Below are 16,573 nucleotides of genomic sequence, written 5' to 3'. Positions count from 1 at the left end.
CCAGCAAGTATTCGTGGTGAGTCTTCTAGTCTTGAAGAACTTCCGGTGGAATTTCTTGAGAAGTTCTCCGGGAATCTTCTGGAGAAATTAAGGGTAGAACTTCTACTGGAAATTCCGGAATTTGTGCTGGAACTCATCGACGACTGTGTCGAAGAGATCGCGCGGTGAGTGGAAAGCTTCCAACGGGTCCCGACGTTCTCAAACGACCGGTTACGGAACATCAGTCCGTTGCTCGATGACATAATTAATTAATTGATTATCAAGGTGTGTGGACTTCCAACACACTAAAAACAATGCACTCTCGCCTAGGCTTAACATATGGAATAGATGCGTAGTGTGGATCGGCATCAGATTCATCCGAGAAAATTGCAGTCTGTGGAACAGAAAACCGCAGAATTTCGAGATGAGCTTGAATTCAGGTTAGTCACTACACCTTCGAGTCTTCTCGTGGTGTAGTTTGTAAAGCGCCTGTCTAGTGAGTCGGAGTCGTGAGTTCGAGACTCACCGAGAGGACGAGTAACTTTTTCGCAAAATCCACTCCAATTTGTCCATTTCTCACTCACGCCAGTATTTGAAAAGTAGGTATTACTCTTGGAGTTAAGTAAAACTTCCACTCGGCTGGTTAAGGTGCAAATATTGATAATCAATTAATGAAAATTGCGGTCTTAACCTGTAAAACTCGAAAGAGAATTCAACAGCAAAATTTAAAAAAAAAATCTTGATGAAAGTGATTAATAAAACAAAACTTTGATCATAGAAACTTCAATACGTCTGACATCTTCTTCTTAAAAAAAAGTATTTTTTTTTTGTTTCTACAACTTTGCTTATTAAAAAAAAAAAACAATTGAGAAAGTAGCACCGAAAAAAAAATGGTTTCAAGAAACATATTATTTATTCGAAATAATTTCTAAGACTTCTAAGAGTAGTACAGCGTTGAGCTAATGCGAAGGGCTCTTTTGCCGTAGCCTGTACGAAATGGTGAGTGATGCTTTTTTCATTTGCACTTTACGTTTAAAATACTTTAATCTTCTTAATACATCACGTTGGGAACAGTTCGCTGACGTATTTAGTTTGCGGTTTGGGTCAAAAACGACCCCAATGCACAAGGAGGGTTAAATTGATAAAATATGTCTTACATACTACTTTACTTCATCGTGTTTTTTTTCAATGATTATTTATTCTCCACAAATGAAGGTTTGTAAGGACCCATGTGTCGGTTTTACCATAAATTTTAGTAAATTCCAGTAAAACCAAAATAAAACTAATACATATCCATGCCTGAGTCTTCAAGCTTGACAGAAGCTTTTTTGTAACCTACTCAAAGCTAATGGTTATTTGGTAACATTCGAACAAAAATTTTTAAAAATTAATAGATCGTTCACTCGACACAGTATTACTCCCAAGTAACATTCTAAGTTTTGTTCGGCTCTAAGAGGTTTTCATGATCAATTTAATAAAACTTGCAATAAAACTGATTCATACATCAAAACCTCTTTAAGAGCATCGTCCGGCTAAGTGGATCACTCTTGGAGAGGTTTTGCAAACCGGATTAGGAGTAGCAATAAAACTGTTTTAAAACCTATTTGAAAAAATTGCCATACAAAAATTATGACAGCACAAGAAACAGAGAAGCTTCATCAATGGCACGTAACGTTCAGGAAGAAATATCATTCGCAAGTAGAAAGCGATCATTTCAAAGTAATTATTTAGGGTCTGTTCCAATTGGCGAATTAAAATTAATTTTTACTTGAATTTGACAGTTCGACACTTCAACAGCTCTTCTAAGGAAATGATTATCGAACTGTCAAGATTAAGTGAAAATTTATTTTAATTCTTCAATTGGAACAGACCCTTAGCAGTTATATTGTTGCTAGGCTTATGCGCATTCAATTTTACCATGAATGTTGGGGTCGCAGAAACATAAAATTAATGCGCTTCGAAAATGGTGAATATTATCATCTTGGAATGAAATAAATCCATTTGTTAATTTAGTAAAACTATCTAGAATTACAAGAAAACTCAGCTGAGAGAGTTTATTTATGTAAAGCATGCTATGAAAATGACGGCAAACTATTAATTTGTGCTAATTTGAGCAAAATAAACTATTTTTCATTCACGTATCTGATTCTTCAACATGGCGACGACCATAATCAGCGAAAATAAAACGAAAGCAAGTTTACTTTTTTGATGACCGAAATAAACCTAGCAGTGTAATAGTTTCTGCTTTTCCACCAACAGATGTCGTTACTAATCGAACGGATCGCCATCTGTTGAGAGTTTGAACAGTTTTATTGTGGTAATAATAAATGCCAAAAGGTTTACATATGGGAGAGTTTTGTTTATTCTTGAAATCTGGCTTTATGGATATCTTCAAGTATACTATAAAACATTTAATCAATGGTTTTCATAAAAGTAGTCATAAAACTGCGAGTTTTAATTATTGCTGTAATGAAACCTCAACAAAAATCAAACAAAACCAATCAGCAATGAAATTGTTACTTGGGTATTGCTCCCACCATTACTTCTTTATTGGAAGTTTCTGATATTATTGAGAAAACTGGTCACTTTCTTATGAGTTGTTTATTTTTTAGCAATGACTCAATTTTATGATTGGGAAGATGATTTTATTTTGAAGGTTGTCTCGAAGATAAAATAAAACTAATGATGCAACTCGAACTCCTAAATCGCGTTTCATATAAAGTTCAATTGAAACTGGGAAAACTAGCCAGAACGTGGGCCATATGATGTATACAATAGCGTAGTTCAGCTTATTTGATTCGTAACCAGATTCTATGCCTTCTCCCAAAATTTGAGCTGAATTGGTTTAAAATTGAGAGTGCACAAACCCTCCAAAATTTGTATCAGAATTAGGATGAAATATATTCAATATGTTCCAGAGTATTTTCATATCTGCCACACGCTTAATTTGCAGGAAAATTACTTAGGTTTGACATGAATCTGACTGACAATATTGTCATGCATAATTCACATCACGTTTAATCAATATAAAGTCAAACATCATAAACTAATAACCACTCTGGTATTGACTGACCTCGTTATGCATTAATTTAAGGTAGCTCTAATGCATCACATACCACATAAGAATATTAAACATTAGTGCTAAACACGCCATTATTCCCAGTTCACTGAGGGTGCCAACGAACACATTTCCACTGTTTCGATTTCTTCAATCTTGTAGCGAGTCAGTCCACCCGAGTAAAATGCAAACAATAGCACCTTACGTCAAACCGACAAAGTAATCACAGTTTTCATCAAGACCCACCTCATCAAGTCATTCGATTTGATTTTCTGCCTCAACATACAACGTTTCTGCCCCATTTTTCACCATTCATTGTTCAATCACTGACCGCCAGCCAGCCAGCCAACCAGCGCCACTTGTGACAAACATGTAATTATACCATTCCAAGGTAAAATAACCACCACACACATCAAAGTAGCCACCCTAATTAGCAAGCACCCACCGTTGCGTTGTTGCTCACCCACCGCAGCGCCTACTTTGCTCTGCTGATTTGATGTCTCTCATCGTCGTCGTCACCGTCGTCGAATAGTCATCCTCGCCTGCTTCGTCCTCCACTTGGTTTGTCGGTAGAGGGGGCCCCTCCCGGACTCTCGAGAAACAGCAGCCCTAGCAGCCTCGTTTTTTTTTCTTCCATATATCGTAGGACGCGACAAGACTCTTTTTATGATAATGAGGGAGCGAAAAAAACCAAGATGACGGTCCTCCAGAAAGGTGCAGCTGCCTTCTTCTGCTGTGTATTTCTGCACTGCGCTGTTCGTCTTCTCGTGTTTCACATGCACTTGATATCACACCGATTCAAACTTACACATTCTAATTGGAACTTGCTCTTTAAAGGGCAGTGGCCAAGAGTGCTTTGGTCTCTGCTTTCTCGTGAATAACTGTTCCGTCCGTCCGTCCGATCGCACTAATTTGTGATTTCATTCTGCATCCATTAGCCCCGAAAAAACCTGTCTCACGCGACACACGAGTCACAAACACACCGAAATCGTATACAGAAAAAAGTGTCATCCATTATCAAATGATGCTTTAATTGAATCTCGTTCGCTCGGCTTCCCTTCCAGCAGCGGGCGGACCACCCCCACAACCGTCGGCTCACTCTTCTCTACTCCAACTCCTGCCTTTTCTGTGCTACCAAGAGAAACCGAAAACGAAAAAAAATCGCAAACACCATTCCACTTTTTCCCTATCCGTACACCTTCGCACTCACACCAACACACTCCCACAGAGAGTTCACGTCCAATCCACGCACGCACACACGCCCATCCACTCCGTTTGCAGAGCACTCGCGCAGTAAATTTTTCAACAAGAGACAACGGACGACATTTCCTTCAGCCAGAAAAAAAGCGACCAGGGCCCCGAACTGGCCCCGCGGACTTTAAACGCCCCCGAATGGCCCTTTCCGGGGTCGTTTCCGGCGGATTTTACCAAATTTCGATAGCCCGCGGCTCGCACTACACACTACGCACTAATTCTACTTAGCCAATAGCCAAAGTAATCCAGAACCATTCGAATTCTGCAGCGATAGCACGAATGAAGCTGTTGAGTTTGCTATTCTTAAGATTACATTGACTTTTTCCTCGGTCCAGACTGGGTACGAGGGAGTGCCGCACGGGCACTCACGAATGCGCAGGGTAGGCTGTGTCATGTCAGGGTGTGAAATGGGCCATCTTGTGGTATAGCAGAGCACTCTGTTGGAATTGTGTGAAACTAGTGTTGTGACTTCACATTGATATTAACTATAGATAGTAGAGTAAACATAGATCCGTGTTGATGAATCCGTTGTATCCAAACGAACTGTCAAAATCTGTATCCAAACGAGCATGACGTCACGATTTGGACAACATCAATGGAGCGCATGACGTCATATTCAACCGTCGCACTCTTGAATATTACTACTTACACCCTTGAAACATTTTAGTCAGCGGTGTCCGCGGATCTATGTTTACTCTACTATCTATAATATTAACAGCCCAGCAAACATTTTAGTTGAATAAGAGTAGAATAAACAACTCCTAAGCAAACTTCAACTTAAGAAACTGTGATTCAGGTTTCTCTGTTTCTTGGGAGTAATCTTCCTCTTCTTTCATTTCATTTGAAGCTAGTTCACTACTTCGGTTTCTATCATCGAAGTTTTATTATAAGACCGTTAAGAATGAATGAATTTCAAAACTCAAGCGTAATGCGCACATTACAGATCTAAAATATACTTCTTGCAGCTCGGCGTGATAAATTCAATTCCTTCAAGAATTCCTTGAGATTTGGTTTAAGGAATATTTTTAGATAATCAACCAGGAATTTCTCTAGGTGTTTCCTCAGATTTTTTTTCTATATCCAGCATTCTACGAACGCTAATGGCCGCCAGAACCTTTCTCGCTTTCTGGCAGGGATCAGCCGAATTGACATCTGGCTTGTGTCGTTTGACAGTTGACCGATAGGAACGATGATCGATCTTTTCGATCAGCTGCCAAACGACACAAGCCAAACGTCAAATCGGCTGATCCCTACCAGAAAACAGATTAACATTCTGGCGGCCTTTAGCGCTCGTAAAAGCGCGTAAAAGCGCGATAAAAGAGTTCCCTTAGAAATTACTGCAGGATTCCGTTTAGGCATTATTTTGGGCGTTTTTTCAGGGGTTCTTCTGCATTTGCTTCACGAGTTGCTTTACAAACTCCTCCAATAGTTTTTTTTCCCACTAATTGCTCTAAAAACTCCTGCAGGGATTTGTTCGGCAGTTTTTTCTAAAAATGCTCCCACACTTAACTTCAACTATTTCTCCAGTAATTAATGCATAAATATTTTCAGAAGTCCCTGCATATATTCCTTCATGAATTATTCCACGAACTAATGCAAAAGTTTCTGCTGGATTTTCTACGGGAGTTCTTTTGGAATTTCTATAGCAGTCAAATGATAAATTTCTTTGGAAGTTCATTTAGGACTTCCTTGAGGAGGTCCTTCGAATTTCTCCAGGAATTTTCGCAATAATCTATCTGGAAATTCCTTTCAATATTGCTCTAGGTGTTTCTTCAGAAATTGTTCCAGGAGGTTCTCTGGGTCAAGTGAGTGCACAGAAGTGGGAGGGAAGACATGCTCAAAAAGAGACGCATCTAGGAGATGTTCAGAAGTTTCGCTAGTGGTTTCTTCAGTTTTTTTTTGTTTGGCATTTCTTCGGAAAATCCTAGGAATTCCTTCAGAAGGTGTTATTTTATTTCGTCATTCTCAATGGAATTTTACTCCGGGAGAAATTTTGGAAGATATTGTTGAAAGAACTGCAAGAGAAATAGTAACAGGGAAAAAATCCTGGAAAAATTCTGGCAGGAAACCCTCAAGGAGTTTCTTAAGATATTTTTTGTGTGTTTTGTAACATAACTCCTGAAAAAAGTTTCTATAACAACTTCTAATTTAACTCCTGATAGAATTTTCAAAGAAATACTTGGTTGAGTTCCTGCAAAAACTCTTAGCAGAATTAGTAGCAGATAAAAAGGAACTTCTGAGATAGTTTAAGGAATTTTTAATCAACTTATTCAAAAAAATCCTGTAAATTTCAAAGAACCTCAAAAAGTTTTGAACGTCACTACAAAAAAAAATGTAAGGAATCTTTTGAATTGCGTTTGGGGATTTGAAACTTCTGGAAGGATTCCTGGAGGAATTCCATCAGATGCAACCAGAGAAACTCTTACAGAAGCTCCTTGGAAAACTCCTGAAGGAAATTCTTGAATGTATTTTCAATGGCATGTTTGGAGGTTGGCAAAATATAAGAGAACTTGTTGAAAGAATCTCCAGAGTGATTCAGCAGAAATATTGAAGAAATTTCTGGAGCAAGCATTTCCTAGCGAAGTTTTCTGAGTAATTGCTAGGGAAATTTATGAAGATGTCCTATTAGAAGTTTCGAGAAGAATTGAGGAATAATATTTCTAAAACAATTTTGGTGGAATTTTTGGAAACATGTCGGACTTGGAGGGGTTTCTGGAAATTCTCAAGGGCTTAAATTCAGTTTGGGTTTCCATTCCTCAGAATCATTGCCTGTCATAAGGCTTATAGTTGGTTAAAGCGCCGGTCTAGCGAATACGGAGTCGTGAGTTCGAATCCCACCAGGTTGCGTTTTTTTTTACAAATTCATCTCTAGTTTTGTCAATTCTACAGTGTTCCAGACATACCAACAAATCTGGTAAATGACAGTAAAGGGCAACATGTTCCTTGAAAGAATTCCCAGAATTTATGGTAAACTCCATTGAAGCTTTTAGACAGAAAACTCTGGAAGAGCATTTGGAGGAATCTCTAATGAAAATTTTGAACGAATCTTCAGTTGAAGTTTAAGAGGGATCTCCGTACGAATCTTTGTGGAAATGTTTTAGAGAATTGTCCAAAAACAATCCTTTCGGGGGAAAAAGCGCCGCAGCAGCGGAGGACGAACGAATGGAACTGCTGTGCCGTTCCCAAGAAACACGGCCGAAGCTCAACGCATCTCACAATAATGGCTTGGTGACGCGAGCCAAAATGTGCAGGGATAAGGACGGGAGCCTCTTGACGGACGGACGAGGGGTTGATCGAAAGGTGGAAGTAGCACTACGAAGAACATCTGAATAGTATACGGTTCGCAGTTCAATATCGCCCAAGAAGGTGTTTGCGACGAGCTGAGTTCAACAGCCAGGACACGATTTTCACGAAATCCGACCAACTTGTCTGTTTTGCGAATGTTATGGACATTATTGCTAGAACATTTGGAACGTTGGCAGAACTGTACACTAGAGTGGGTCATCGTTTATATGGAAAAGTGAAAAATTCAATGGTATCCCATCCGATCAAAGCTTTTTTGATCCCATTTCAGGACCCAAATAAGTGTGCAAAATTTGGGCACGATCGGTTATGTCTACGTTTTGCGCATCGCGTTTGAAGTTTGTATGGGGTTTTACATGGGAAAACACACTTTTTCGCATTTCTCGCATAACAAGCTCGAAATTTTCTAAAACCGTTAAACCGTTAAAGTGAAAACATAGCCTAAGGTGTCCTGAAAAACTTTGTCGAAGACCGCGAAGTGATCTGATGCTTATGAAAAAAAGTTATAGCGTTGGCATTGCTTGGCGAAACATCATGATTTTGTTGCTATTGTTATTCCTTTACATGTTAAAACATAAACACATGCATGCGGTTCGTTGGTTATAACTATTTTTACAAGTATCGGATCGTTTTGCGGTCTTCAACAAAGTTCTTCAGAACATCCTAGGCTATCATTTTACAGTATCGGTTAAAAAGTTTCAGACAAACTTTTTCAACTTATAGCTAAAATGCAAAAAAGTATGTTTTCCCATACAAAATCCCATACAAATTTCAATTGCAATGCGCAAAGTGTAGACGCAACCGATCGTGCTCAAATTTTGCACAGACACTCAGGACCCGAAACGGAACCAAAAAAGTTTTGATCTGAGAAAACGCTTCCGATGACCCACACTACTGTACACCCACCTAAAAGTGAAGCAACGAAGGTCGGACTGATGGTTAACGCGTCGAAAACGAAGTACATGCTGGCAGGTGGAACTGCGAGCGACAGGGCAAGCCTAGGCAACAGTGTTACGATAGATAGGGACACGTTCGGGGTGCTGGAAGAATTCGTTTACCTTAAACCCTTATTAATGGCAGACACAAACGTTAGCCGTGAAATACGAAGGCGCTTCATCAGTGGAATGCGGGCCTACCATGGGCTCCATAAGAACCTACAGTCGAGAAAAGTTCACCCTCGCATCAAACGCTTATAAGTACATGTACAAAACGCTTATAAGACCGGTGGTTCTCCGCGGCCACGAGACCTGGACTCTGCTGTAGGAGGACATGCAAGCACTCGAAATGTCGTTGGATGCTTAGGATCATCTTGAGCGGTGTGCAGGAGAATGGTGTGAGGCAACGAAGAATGAACCGCGAGCTTGCTGAAATCTACGGCGAACCTAGCAACCAAAAAGTCGCAAAAGCTGGAGGGATACGATGGATGTGATAATGATGGACAACAACCCTGCAGAGCTGGTGTTCACAAGAGATCCGGATGGTCAAAGAATACCTGGAGGGCAGGTACGAAATGGGTGGTCCAGGTGCAGAACAATCTTGCAAATGTTGGACGCGGCCCAAGGATGGACGACTGCATCCATGATCCGAGTGTTGTGACGAGGATTTTTATTACTCGTCAGTTACTAAACCTAAATTACAGTATAGGTTAAGGTCAGGTTCCGCTGTTTCCAGCTTGAGCTTGAGCTGAGATTTTCAGTGGGAAAAACAGCTGAAGAAAAATTGCAAGTGCCGTTGCAGGGATCGAAAGCATGACCATCCGCTTATGAGGCGAACGTGTGACCACTGCGCCACGGGCCTTGGCGAGGCGAGGAATTGTTGATTCAGTATCATTGAAGGGACATGAAAAAGGACCAGAATCATCACCCCAGTATTCGATTCAACATAACGTCCAATGTTTTGCTCTTTTTGCTAAAATCGTGTCAAAAAGAACAACAATGAACGTGAAACGTCGACAATGCTTCGCCGCTACGTGTATAGCTTACAAAGTGATAAACAAAAAGAAATAATCAACAAAATCAATCATTTCGATTGAAATGTGTAATTTGCGAAATAAGCATAGCAACACACAAGGCCACACACCCGAAAATCAGGAGCAAAGTAGAGTAATCTGACTAGAAAGTGGGTATCAAAAACAAGGATGGTAAGAGCGGCAATATACCGAGTTTGACACCGGTATCACCCTTCTGGTTTTATAGTAATAACGATGCAATACTAGATATACGAAATGAATGACATGCTGAAGTAAATGCCGATGAACCGGATTTCTGACAAGATGAACCAAAAGAAGAACTAGTTTGTGGCAGTAATGCACATAAGTAATGTGAATAGAGACCAGAAGCACAAGAGAGTGTGGGAATTTGGCTGATGGTTCTCGATCAGAATTGCTCAGCGCTGCGACTCTATGACATTTCCCCGAATTCCATAACAAATTTCCTTATAATAAATTGTACATTTGCTTAATTGCAGGAAAATCATGCCGTTACTCCCGGAATGAACGAGTTTGGCTGATAACATCTCATTCTGCCTTTTAGAGAACCAGTACACTTAGTGGAAAATAAACACTATTTTTGTAAAGATATCTAAGTTTATCAAATTCCTGGACGCTTTTTCAAACTATCCAACCAATATAAATAAAAATAACAGCCAATAGCCAAAAGAACAAAAATATCTTTATTGAACTATTGGTTCCAGATCATGTGGCCGAAGAATAATGTATAAGATTATGAACTAGTGGTCATGCCACTATTTTTTATGACAGTACAACTTGAAAAAAAAATAGCCTATGATTAAAAGAAGGAAAAATCTATGATGAATGTATTAGACACATTCTACCGTGACGTTACAAAGTTTTGACCCCTTTTCTGTCAGGTTTTCCACTATAACTTGTAAATTCGACCGTAATTCCAAAACTACGACTACAAAATGCTATCATCTTCCGTCGTCTGCCATCTAAAACGAAGGAGTTTCAACACATCACCTGTTCAACGAGCTTAAGGCGGCATACGACAGTGAATACAGCCCGAATTCACAGGTTGGGTCACGACCTTGGACATACATCGTCCTTGACACCAGTTTGGAATCCAGTCAACTGCCTCACAAATGGTGCCTACTAACCTTTGTACTACCGTTCTACGCATATTTGTCCCATGTTATATGGGATTCCCATATAACATGGGACAAATATGCGTATGACGGCAGCGTTCAGGTAAGCCGATTTGACGTCCACGTGCTTCATTTGTAGCTTCCTTCTAGCGGCGATCGACAGCAGTGTGCGGACGGTAGTCTGCTTCCCAACGGAGGCAAACACTTCGTCGTAGTCCTTACCGTATATCTCTGACAGAATCCATGGGAACCAGCCTGGCCTTATATTGGAAGATATTGCCATCACCGTCCACCCTGATAAAAAGTATTATAAAAATACGATAAATTTTATTGTTACAACACCATTTTTTCGAAAAATATTCACCATTAAACATATTGTAATTTACACAGCACACTCACCATCACCCCTATTGTTCTATACCATTCGGCGAATGGTAAATGGCACTTTTACAATAAAAAATGGTGGTCGTTATGTATCTTAACCATAAAATTTTGAGAAAATTTTCATACACTTTTTCGCGAAAAACAATAGAATGTATTGTGTTTTTATGAGACATTTTTAGGGCAATTTTCAAAAGAAAACAATATACCTTAATGTTTTTTCATTGTTCTTACAATACAAATACAATTAATTGAATGGCGTCAAATGAATCGTTGTTACAATAAAAATACAATAATATTTGTTGTTATTTGTAAGCAGTTTTCGCTTTTGAAAATTCATAGAATTTATATTTCCCGCTAACATTTATATCCAGCATTTACGAGCACTAACGTCCGCCAGAATGATATGCACATTTTATGATAAGAATCAAACACTCTGATGTATGTCTGGTATGTATTGCTTGGCAGCTGTTGATAAGATCTATCTTCAATCTTTTCAAATAACTGCCAAATATCACAAGTCAGACCTCAGGTCGTATGATCCATACCATAAATCGTTCACAATTCATGTGGCCATTAGTATCTGTAAATGCTGGAGAAAAATGTTACCGAGAAATATGAATTCTTTGGTTTTTCAAAGGCGAAATCTGTTTACATAACAACAAATATTATTGCATGTTTATTTTAACATCGGTTCAATTGACCCCATTAAACAAATTGTATTTGTATTGTTATCAATGGCAGTTTACTATTTACTAGATTCCTTTAATTTATTGGAAAACATTAGAAAAATCATTGTTCATCTTTTTCTTGTCTTAACATCCTCACTTGGCTAAACCTCCCGAGCAGGGACGAGTAACTGACACATAACTGCAGCATACCAAAGTCAGGTATCATACCAAGAATAGATATTGGTCGGTTATTCTTGAATTGAAAACAACTTACTTTGGTATTTTGCAGGTATTGATTAAATACCTCATCGAGTTATTGGTTTGGTGTTGAGGACTGATTGAGGTATTATTCAATTATGGAAAAATCACTATTTGTATGAAAAAATCACAGATTATTATCTAGGTATTGCCATACCTGGTGTCATTATTCACGTGTTATTCACTGAATATACACCAGTTATTATTTTAGGTATTTTACCTCTTATGCAGGGCTTCTTAATACCTCATTCAGGTTGTAGGTATTCGGTTTTTCATACCTGAGTTTGTTATTCTTCAGCTATTTTCTCCTGCTCGGGCTGCTTTTCAGCTAGTTTTCTATAAGTACTTCCTCAGTTATTCATTGAGAGCTTCCTCTGCCAACACGGCTTGACGTCTGTCAGTTTTAGCAAATAACATTCGATAACCGAAACATCTACTGTACTCAAATTTAAAACGAAAACTATAAAAAATGTGTCAAGTGATTTTGTATTTGATTATACAAACATGAACCAAGCAACAATAATACTTATTGTCGCAGACAGACGTTCAAGTTTGACTCAGCAGCTTGTGTAAAAAACATGGCCGCCACAAATTGCCAAGTGGCAATCAGCGAACAGATGGCGTTAGCGACGTTCATATTCAATCGCTGCCTCACATGTGCGTTGCGACAGGTTGCGACCATCAACTGTCACCACGGTCGTCTTCCAGCCGGATGGCGGGAAAAGACCGCACATGTTGCACGCTAATAATGTTTCCACATAATTTGTGCAGAGTAAATGACTTTTATTTAATGTCTTAAATCTTTTGCACAAATTAGCGCAGGACTCTTGTAAAATATTTTACACATTATTACTTTTATTTTACATAGATTTGTTTGAATAAAACTGCATTTGGATGAACTTCACTCGCATTGGGAAATCTTTGTGAATGTGACGCAAATGTAGGAATGATTTTGACAGTGTTTGTTTTGATTTTATTTTTCGGTGGGTGGTGAATTGGGTGGTAAGTAAGCGGCTGGAAGCACGTGGTTTCTCAAACTGTCAACTGCACGCGACTGCACTGTGGCAATCGGTTGCCTAGGTGTCACCTGAGACGAGACTCGCGAAGAGGAAAAAAAGCAACGTCAAGTGTAGCTCAACTGAGCTGTCAGTTGTAGCCCGTTTGATTACGTTACCTAAAATGAGGAAAGTATTGCTATTCGAGATAAATTCTGAAGCCAAAATTCACTCCGAGCAGCATTTTCTTCTCCTGTAGTGTCAAAAATAAATTGAACACAAAATACTCCAATGATTACTTAGCTTGGCGATGGTTGGCGATGCAAAATTTCACCTCAACATGATTTTGTGCGTGAATGGGATTCAATCACACTGCATGCGAGGTGATGCGGTCACGTACGTGTTTGAACCACCAGCCCAAAACATAATGTCAACACAGATAGGAAGAAGAAAAAAATAACAAACTGGAGAAAAAGAAGACCGTCTTCGCGAGTCTCGTCTCAGGGTGTCACTAGTGAAAATTTACATAGAAAATTTGAATAAATTTGTTCGAGCTAGAACGTCTGTCTGCGTTATTGTTATTCATTTGTTACAAATTGTTTTTAGGTGTAATTGAGGAATAAACTCTTTTTTAATAAAAAGTCCATGAGAACTTTGCAGGCACTTTTGCAACTATTTAAAAACAACTTAAATTAATTTTTACTGATAGTAACTTTAAATTATTATAGAACTATTGAAAAACAATCGAATCAATCAGTCACTAATAAAGCTAATGTTCACTTATTGTACGAACTATATGGGCTTGATTTCTATTGTAAAAAGTAACAATATATCTACTATGTGTTTTATTGTGAACAATAAAACCAGTCATTTGTTAATAATATTTACCATGTAAAGAATGGTAATTTTTTATCCGGGCATCCTCCTCTTGTACACCCACTTGCAACCTTCGTAGCTTCTTCGAACCAACGGGGCTCGCAGTACTTCTGGACAGTCATAAATCGCTGTGGTGCGATCTCTTCGGTCGCAGGGCTGGATCGACGAACGTCGGGTGTGTCACTAATCTCATTTTGCCCTTCGTTAGCCAGAGGCAGATTCTGCTCGATGACCGAATGGTTTCGTCCTGGTCGTCTCCAAGCTGTGGAAATCGTCCACACTGCAATTATCGCCGGTCCACTCTTCATCGCTCGTGGGATCAACCGGAATAGGGCATCGTCATCAGCTCGTTCGGGTACTGTAACAGCGGGTTCATCGGAGAAATTTCAGGAAATGGATATGAACCGAGTAGTCCACGAACAACTTATTATTGGATTTCGCTTGAAACTTCGAACGCTACTTCCATGGATTCCATACAAGCCAAATTGTAGAGAATGAGATAACCATGAACGAATATTATTTGAATGGTTGAAAAATTTAGTAGGCGTAGATTTAACAGGGAAAAGACCATTCAGTTTTGTGACAGATTTCATAGGAGATAGATGGGAGAAAAGAAAATAAAGTAAAATTAGAAGCAAATTTTTAAGGAAATTTTGAAGGCTTTTTATCAAGCTGGCCATCAAAGATTCCGGCATTCCCTTATCTGTCAGGTCCGTGGTCGGGTCACGACACAAATATCTTGAGGTGGCAGAGATCAGGCTTTTCTACAGTCCAGATCTTGTAAGGGATTGACAGTGTAGGCTTCGTTGGCAAACGGTTTTGCACGTATGTGGCCGTATTCACTGCATCGGCCCAATTCTTATTTGGTAACTATGCGTCCAGGATCATGCAGCGGGTCATCTCCACTAGTGAGAGATTCTTACGCTTTAAAACTTTGTTCTGTTACGGGGTGTACGCTGTGCTGAACTGCTGGATGATCCCCTGTCGACGACAATAACGATCCAGAGTTTCGTTCTGGTGCTCATCCCCTTTATTCGATCGAATCACATTGGGAGCTCTTCCGAAGAGTTTTTCAAATACTGGATAATTTTCAGAGGCTGCTTCGATTTCTTCCTCGACCTCTAGGTAAACGGTAGAATTCTTGAAGAGATTTTCCGAAATTTTCTTCGGGCTAGAAAAAAAATTCTTCACCATCTTGATCGATTGCTAGAACAACTCGGGCAGGCCCGTAACCTATTAGCGGGCAGTAAAACAACCGATCGCTTCAAGAGTCAAACTACTTTTGTCATTTATTTCTTATCTAGGGTATGTGTACCGTTCCTTGGCCTAATATGCCAGCCGCCTTGACAATTTTGACCATAACTCGTGGATTACTAGCACTATAAATGATGTGTTGACTCTATTACGCACTCTAGGCAGTGCATGTTTCTGCAATTGGAAGTAAACTAGCGTGAATATTCAAGAACTTACTTAGTTACGTTGAATAGATTCGATGCGATGGTATGCAACATTGGTCTACGGCAGCGTTTCTCAAACTATGGGTCGCGACCCACAGGTGGGTCGCGGGCTAATATTTAGTGGGTCGCGAAGGCTTCAGTGATATTGTAATTAATGTTTTAATAAACTTATGTCAAATAATATTTTTAGTCATTTTATAATTTTCGAATACTCTTTTGAGAAATCGTTCTAGAAATGAGGTTTCTCCTAAATTCAATTCAAAAATTTGCAATAAGGTCTTGGTCTGGCGTGTATTGACCTTGTGTTCTGAAAAAAAAAAACAGTTGAAGTTCATGCTTGCAGTTTCTATCTTCAGATAGATTTACACGCCGAATTCAGCAATTTCAGAAAAATACCAAAAATCAGCGGAAGAAATTGCCAAATTTCGGCGAGAAACCAACGAATAATAATCTGTACCGAATTTTCTGTTTATTTTCACCGAACTTCGGTAACTTCTGCTTAATATCAATAAATTTTAGAAATTAAAACAGCGGAGAAGTTTGTTTTCCTTTATTAGCGAGATTTTCAGCCTAAGGCTGGTTCGTCTCCATCCCTGGAAAAAATATTTCAATAAAATAGAAGTGAAATAATTATTTATAAAGGATCTGAATAAACATTTCAAGAGGACTGATCTGACAACCCAGCAGTACTTTAATATTAACCCGGGAGCGGTCGCGCCGTGTACTGAGTATACGCACTATGAAAAAAGCTCGCTTGTGGTACACAGCGTGTGCAGGGTGTCGCTGAGGGTGGCCGAAGACGCGACTGCTCGAGGATTTGGTGTTAACCTACATGCCGTGAATATGGAATTGAAATTTTAACGCTATATAGATAATTACATTTCTTTGAAGTTTGAGGAAATTTTTTAAAGTTTTGCACAAAAGAGACGAACCAGCCAAGGGCTGAAAGCCTTATTATAGAGATAAATCAATCAATCAATAAAGTTTTGCAGAAGCGTGAAAAATCAGTATGTTTTCAAAGTCTTTGTATAAATTCTATGTTTTCATTACAGTAAGGACCCGATTTTGTCAGCCCCATTTAGCGACAAACTTTTTGCTCTCATTATCTTACAGTCAAATTTTAATTAATTTATTTTTGTTTATCATCAACCTAAAACTGAGATGCAGAACATACAGTGATAAAAAGTTTGAAATACTGTTTAAGTTTTTGCAGAGAGCAAAACATGTGTTTCGAAAAGG

The 16,573-nt window shown here is 39.1% G+C and overlaps 1 protein-coding gene across 2 annotated transcripts in view; it reads right to left on the bottom strand.

Annotated features, from left to right (window-relative positions):
- Positions 1-4,599, bottom strand: part of LOC115256846 (zinc finger protein 2) — a 100,569-nt gene extending 95,970 nt beyond the window's left edge. The window contains exon 1 of one of the 2 annotated variants that reach the window (XM_062843766.1): positions 4,544-4,599. The gene's annotated coding sequence lies outside the window, so the exon portion shown is untranslated. The remainder of the gene's footprint in view (positions 1-4,543) is intronic. The other variant, XM_062843769.1, reaches the window with a different exon arrangement.
- Positions 4,600-16,573: the final 11,974 nt, after the last annotated feature.

This window comes from Aedes albopictus, chromosome 1 (genome assembly GCF_035046485.1).
Source record: "Aedes albopictus strain Foshan chromosome 1, AalbF5, whole genome shotgun sequence".
In the NCBI taxonomy this organism is placed as follows: Eukaryota; Metazoa; Arthropoda; class Insecta; order Diptera; family Culicidae; genus Aedes; species Aedes albopictus.
This window is presented reverse-complemented; position numbering and strand designations above follow the sequence as displayed.